At 42.6% G+C, this 7518-nt stretch overlaps 1 non-coding gene across 1 annotated transcript; it reads left to right on the top strand.

The window, feature by feature from the left end:
* Positions 1-2724: 2724 nt before the first annotated feature.
* Positions 2725-2797, top strand: TRNAT-AGU (transfer RNA threonine (anticodon AGU)). The gene has a single exon. It is a non-coding gene; the product is annotated as a tRNA-Thr (tRNA).
* Positions 2798-7518: the final 4721 nt, after the last annotated feature.

The raw sequence follows: 7518 nt of genomic DNA on the forward strand, positions 1-7518 counted from the left end.
TTTCTGGTCTGATTTCTTCTCTCACTGTTTTCTTTTCACCTATGCCCTTCCTGAAAGGAGTTTCTTTGTATGCAGACCAGTCCAGCCTCTCCAGTGGATCAGAAAGGAGCAGGAGATGATGGAAGAAGAAAGGAGCCAAAGAAGGGCAAGAAGAGGGGATTAGAAAGATCTAGGGTGAGTCTTTCCTCTTTCAGGGCAGTTTCTCAGGTGGGTGGGACTAGTGCAGCCATGATGACTTAACTGAACAATGTCACAGTGAGAGAGAGACAAAACAGGATAGGAATGGATGAACAGATAGACTTGACCAAATAGCACTGTTTCCAGAAGCTGTAACATGACTCTCTTCTGACCTTGCTTTTGAGCACACTTACAGGGAAACAGCTTCTATTCTGCACCTTTGCTGTGTTATGCCTTTTTAAAAGGTAAAGCCTAGGCTGATGCATCAGGTTACATCAGGCCAGAGATCTGCAGATAGCTTAAGGTCAGTTTGACAGCTCCTGTGCACTTGAGCTGCTTCATAACACTGGTAGCTCTGCAGCTCAGTCACTCACTATCTGAAAAAGCTTAAAAAGCTGCATGATGACTCCTGAATTTTGTTGTGCTTTGATTTAAATATGGGATTCCCTAAATAAGGAGCTGGAAGAATGTACCTGCCACTTGCAAATGTCAGGTGTATGCAGACTCAGCAGGCACTACAGCTTTTCTGAGCTCACCTGAAATGACAAACACCTTCTCTGTTCCCAAACTCAGCTTCATCCCTGCAGCATCCTCCTTTGCTGTTCCTTTGGGTAGGGTGGGTTTGATGACAGCTGTGGGAGTCTGGAGTCATGGTTCCCTTTGCTCTAACTCTAAGTGCCAGCATGCCAGGATGTTTGCAGACAAACACTTTGCAAGCAGCATGTTGCTATAGAGCCTGGGGAGGCTCTGAAGGACAAGCAAAATGAAGTGCCGTTGGGCTCTGTTTCACTCCCTTCCCTGGAACGTGCAGCTTGTTTCTATTCCATGCATGTTTACTGTACCTGGTCAATGTCCTTGATGGTGGCAGGGCTTCAGATGCCTGTGCCTGAGTGGGCAATTGCTGGCTCCCAGCTGTAGAAATCAAGATCCATCCTTCCCCTCAAGCTGGAGTTGATCATCTTTTTAGGGGGATGGCAGGAGAGAGGAGGACATTGAAGGGGCTGACAGGAAGAGGGTAACAGAAAATACTCCTGCAGTCCACAAGTTCTGATGCTTCAGACTCACTGCCAGGTGTTGCAGGGAGGAGGCATATGCATATAGACAGAGGAACCCCTCTATCCTCCTTTCCTCCTCCTCTGAAGTGGCAAAGGACATGTCTCAGCCCTATCCATCAGTGAGGCAGGAGGTGGTGACCATGAGAAAAATGCAAAAGAAAAGGGTCAGGAGACATGGAGGTGACTAAGGCAGGAACAGTGAGGGTCAGGAGGGAGAGCAAAAGGACAGGGAGCCACTGGAGGAAGAGGGGATAGGAGGAATGGGAAATAGTGGGGGGTTGCAGGGGAAAGTAAGGATAAATAATAAAGCTTGTCAATGAATATCCCCTTTACTCCTGTTTCAGGCATCAGTGTGACAGTTCACGATGCAAATGCAATAAATCACAGCATGATGACTATGGCCCCCACCGATGATAACTATCATATTACTGCAAATTAGCAATGAGTCCAAAGCAAAGTTAGTATCGTACAGCAAAAAGCCCACAGACCAACACGCTGTGACTCTGGCTAGTGCCACTGCACACAGCCCCGTGCACAATGGGAAGGAGCCTAGGCTTCATAGCAGTGGTAGTAAATGGGGCATGAGATACCTGTTCCTGCTGCTGAATACATGCTTTGGAGGATTCCTGTGATAGAAGCAACATACCCCAGTGAAATATAACCCAGCTACTTTATATGAAGCAGTTTCATTGAGGAATCTCACTTCCAGGTTAATCCCACCTGACAAATCCTGTGTCAAAAAGTTGTATATAAGGTATGGGTTGGAAACAAGCACTGAGGTATGCCATGCAAATATAAAAATGACCAACAGAAAAATGCTCCTTATGTCTAACAGGTGCATTAATGAGGGAGGGGATAGAATGAACACCAGGTGTGTTTCTTATAACACTTTAAATATTTTCAAAGAAGAAATAAAACAATAGGCAGGAGGAAAATCCTGAAAATTGAGACATCAAAGAATGGCTAAGACAAGTGAAAATGTGTGCACTAGACAGTGGACAAAGCATGTCCTGGGCTCTTAAGAAAGCATCGACATGTTTTAAAAGCCAAGAAGAATCAACAGGAGAAAAGTAAAATGCCAATTTTCAAAGGAAAGTTGTGGGGTTCACAGAGGGTGTTTTTAGAGTTTAACTTCCCTCTTTGGTAAATCAGTGGAACTACTATTAAAAGGGAAAATATCACTGACTCTTGTTTGTAAAGGAAAAGTAAACACTTCCTAAGCTTCTTCGCTGGGGAAAGGGGAGCCATGTATCATTCTAGGGATCCTTGCTGGGAGGAGCGAAATGGTAGTAAAATCAAGTTTTGTGTTGACTATGGTGTGTTGTGAGCTTCGTGACTGATTTTTGTGTTTGGACCATTTGAAAAGAGATAAGGAAATACTTGAATTTTGTGCTAGTGCATTTTAGCAGAGCAGGGTTTGTTTTACTCTGGAATTAACAGATAAAAATATTATATGAAATGTTTCCTAAGGAAAAAAGAGATAAGGTTCAGAGGCTCCATAGCTCAGGGGTTAGAGCACTGGTCTAGTAAACCAGGGGTCGTGAGTTCAAATCTCACTGGAGCCTTATGGCTGTGTGCCTGTAGAAAATAATAGCTCTTTAATCCTTTTGATTTCTCCTAAAGATTGCTCGTGTAATTTTTGGAGGAACCACTCTGACTTTAGGTGAAATAAAAACAACACACAGTGTTTATATCAAATGACAGGCAGTGAGAAACAGAGAACTAGCAATGGTCAGATTTAAACCTGCTAACAAATACCCCTAAATATTTTTAAAGTAGTATAGAAACCAGAGATAGGAATACCCTGATAAGATTTAAAGCCTTGAGGCCAAGCTTCTGAACTTCACAGACATTGCAAAGAGTCTGAAAGAGCTGCTAGAAATTCAGACAAATCTGGTTCAACTCTTCATGCTGCAGCAGGACAATCAGATCATTTCTCCAGAGCTCAGAAATTACAGAGCTGGCTGAAAAATAATGAACATGGTTTGTGGAGGAAAAATAATACTGGTCATCAGAGTTTTGTTCTGAGGAGGGGCTGGAAGTTTCCATTTTTAAGAAAAGGGAAAGCCTAGGAATAAACTTTTTTTTTTGCATTTTGAGTTCAATGAATTTCAGTTCAGATGTATGCAATTTCATACTCTGCCTTTGCATGTCTCCCATTTTTTGCTTGTTTTCAAATAGGCTGTTTTCCTATTTTGTTCCATTGAAAACATCAAAAGCAGTAAAGAAAAAGGACATTTTAGGATTTGAAATGGGCGTTTTCCATTGCGGAGGAAGGGGGTGGGTGGCGAAGGCTCAAAAATGTAAAACATTTGGTCTTGTGAACTGACCACTTCAGAAAGAAATCCTTTGAGCTCCCCTCCTCTTGCAAGACCAGCTGACTGGATATCCTGCTTGCAACTATAGGCAAATATATGGGATTCATCTAAATGCAGCATTGTCCCTGCCCATGAAGGCCACTGCCCAAAGGTTGGTGCAGCCCCAGGAACATCAGTGGTCACCCCAGCCACCATAGCAGACAGTCGACAGGCAGTGAACGTTTTCTGCTCTTCTGAATGGTCAATCAGTGGCACTGCTGGGTCCCAGCGCCCTGGAGGTGGATACTGGGTGCCAGGAGAGACAGGGCACTTGGTTGTCCCTCTTCAACCTGTTTCCTTGTAGTTGTGTTTTCCAGAAGCAGGGAGCATGTTCCATCCAGCTGTGGTAGGTTGATGTGTTTTCTCCACATGAAAAGTGACCTGCAGGAATTTCCTAACCTTCGTTTGTATATCTCACAGCAAGGATAAAGAAACAAAAACCAGCAGGGTTCCCATTAATCTGCAACCTAATGAACTAGCACAAGTTATTGTTATTGTAACCCAAGATACTGGAAAACGGAGAGATGTGGCAGGATTTTACTAAAAGGGAATTTCTCTCTCGACTGTTGTGGCTACATGCCTGTTTACCCTATACTTCATTCCAGCTTTTCTCTTTATTTTGCTTTTGTATGACACTGCCGAGCAATATCCAACAAGATCTTTGTGACTCAAGTTCACTTTCATGATCAGGCTTATGGTTTCAGCTTAGCTGAACCTGACAGTGATGAAAATGATCCTTTGAAAAATTAATGTCTTTCATCTCTCTGCAAAAATGAGAAATGGTCAGGATATGTTTTTGCTGGTTTCTTAATCTGTGCACTACTTAACGTTTCTGTAAAAATGCCTTCTGTCCCTGGTAGCCTGCTGCAATGCATAATGCCAAACATGCTGATGCCGCTTGTTGAGCTGGGGCCTCATGCAAAGATCACTCTTAACAGTAGGCCTTGGATCCGGTTCCAGATAAATTCCTTTACATCAATCATCTTTTTTTCTGCTGGAAACAATCTTCTTTTTGAAGATAGAGATTCACAGGAAAGGCCGAGAGGGCAAATTCCTTTAGACCCATGTCCTGAAGCCCATGTAAATGCGTGAAGGAGAAAGGCTGGCTCTTCACCTTCATCGATCCATATAATGGAAATGCTACACACAAGTTCAAAGACACACAAAAGATTGCGTAGCTCTGTTACACGGACTGTAACAAGGCTGGTCTGTTTATGGACTTAGGACTCTTGTTCTTTGAACTCATGACCTGTCCTAATCCAGATCTAGACAGTCTCTTATAGCTTTTTTTAGAGAGATTTAAAAGCATTTTCCTGTATGTCCTAGAAAACTTGTTTTTCATAGTTTCCTGAAAACTTCAGAATAGTGTGTCTATTTTTAAAAAGCATTCTAGACACTGTGAATTTCTTTGGCATGTTTTTCATTCCTGTGTCTCCCTCCAAAGGTTGCATCAAGCTGGAGAGAGACAGCATTTATTCCAATATAAACAACATTGAACTCTGTGGCCTAGCGGCCTGGATCATTGAGGTACCCATGATCCTTCCCTGATTCTAAGGATGATGTTAGCACAGCTTCATTTCTGTCTCTGGATGCCTGAGTATTGGGTCTAGAGTCAGCAGTTCAACCTACAAGGCATGTAAAAACACCAGCCTTGCTGCACTTTCTTGGCTATACACAGCACTACCTTCCATTTCCATTTTTTCCCCTCAGGAGTGCAAAGTCCTCTGTTATTTTAGAAGAGTTCTTGGTATTGAGTTCTTTGAGATAAAATCCGGTGTCGTCCTTACCTCTTATTTAAGTGTTCTGAAGTTAAGTAAAATCTAGTAGAGACCATGAATGTCTGAACTAATCCATTTCTTAACTCATGTGGGAAACAATTGTTAAATGATTTAATCTATGGAGGGAAAGTTTGAGCTAGAACCAGTGAAATTCTTAGATTTAGAAATAAAACTTAGGCTAATCTTTATTAAAATCTAACATACAAGAATGCCTTGTAGCCTCAGCCCAGAAAAAAAGTAGCTACTGAAATTTGTAGGGCTGCAGAATGCAGGGGGAACAAAGTCACTAACACTTATCTTTTTTTCCAGTCCTCCTTTAATGAATGTGCCAAGTCCCTTATTCCAAAAAAGATATTGTGGTTTAAGCAATAATGTTTTAAAACAAATCTGAAATATTTGACCTACGTCCTAGAGAAAGGGTGACTGATGATCAAAGATTCCTTTTTGACAGCACTGGTCTATACCTTAATCCTACCAGCTGTATTTGCTTTGCACTGTCCCATCTCCCTGAGCCACTGCCCAGCTCTGCCCCAGCTTTCCCACAGCCCCTGAAGTAGACACCTACATATGATCAGATAAATGTCACACTGAACTCCACTGACTGTGCAAGGGGGGCCTGGGCACCTCGCTCAGGTGGAGACTTCTACACTGTAGATGTTTTGGTGAAACGAAACACTCACTGCTCTCCCAGCCCTTCTGCTTACATGTCTGTCAAGGCCAAATTGGAATTTTAGAAAGTCAGGTTAGAAAATCTAATGAGATTTGATGCAAATTTCTTTTCAAATACAGGAGCCCTGGCAGCTGACAAAGATCATCTCCATGCTGAAGACAGGCATAGCAGTTCATAATCAACAGCTTCTGGCCAACATCACTATATAGCCAATATTTCTGTATGAGTGTGTGGAAAGGATAACACCCCACTTCATGGGAAAATCCTAAAATGGCAATACATGTGCAGACCAAAGCATCCATGGCCAGGTAAAGGCCCAGACAATTTGTGTCAAAGCCATAGACTGATGTGGCAGATTTTCAGGACTCCTCCGTGGCATACAGTGTGATTTGGCATGTCAGCCGCCTTCTGCAAATGCTGCAGCTTCACTGCTCTTACTGATTGTGGGGGTTGCACCAATGATTTCCATATTTATCTAACAGACCTGGAGACCTTGTCTTCTGAATGACAGATCCTGTAGGGTTTCATAGTGGCGTTATCATTCTTCCAGATTTCCCCAGTAGGACACTATTGACCCAATCATGGCAGTCTGAACAGGAGGCTACCTTGTGCTCATCATCACAGCAAACATGCTCGTTCCAGTAGGTCATATCTCCACAAATAACCTGGAAACAATATTACTGTAATATTACTGTAGTTAGAGCAATTCAAACTGAACTGTAAAACTCCAGCTGCATCTGCTTTCACCTAGGCACCTTACCATGAGAAGAAGTACTTAAATGCAGACTGAGATGGGAGTAGGAGTCTGCTACCACAATATAGCAAAGAAACAGAGGGTCCATCTTAGGTCAGGAGTTTTAGGGAGTTTGGTGTGTTTAGTCCAGCAACAGGAAGGCTGAAAGAGGACATGACTAGCTCATATAAATACTGCAGAGATAAACACCTGGAAGGGGAAAGAACTACTTAAACTAAATGACTACATTGGTATGAATGGACATATTAAGCTGGAATTTAGAAGGACATCTCTGATAAGCAGGGGGCTAATATTTTCAAGCAGCCGGAGGAACAGATGGAAACAACACATGTCAGAAAGACCCTTCATAACCTGCACTAGCTCCCACCCTGTACCTTGTCCTTAGGTGATATATCTAGCTCTATATTCAGCAGGGCGCCCTGTTCTGTGAATATGTGAATGTGTCCATGTGTATTTTTACTAGTCTTTTAAGTAACTTGTTTCTCCAGATACTTCTGTGGTTTCTAGAACCAGAAGTGGATGACTTTAGGCCTGTTTTTTAACTCCTTCCCAGAGAGCTTGTGCTGTACCTGTTGATTCCCTTGCCTCCCTTCTGCCTGTTACAGAAACAATTCATTCCCTGTGCAGTGAGCCTAGTTATAGAAACTCCGTTGCTCAATAATGGTCATCTATTTATAGCCTTTTATAATTTGTTTCATGACAAAGAGTTTCTGCAAGATGCTCCTTG

This window comes from Dromaius novaehollandiae, chromosome 20, assembly GCF_036370855.1.
Source record: "Dromaius novaehollandiae isolate bDroNov1 chromosome 20, bDroNov1.hap1, whole genome shotgun sequence".
NCBI lineage: Eukaryota > Metazoa > Chordata > Aves > Casuariiformes > Dromaiidae > Dromaius > Dromaius novaehollandiae.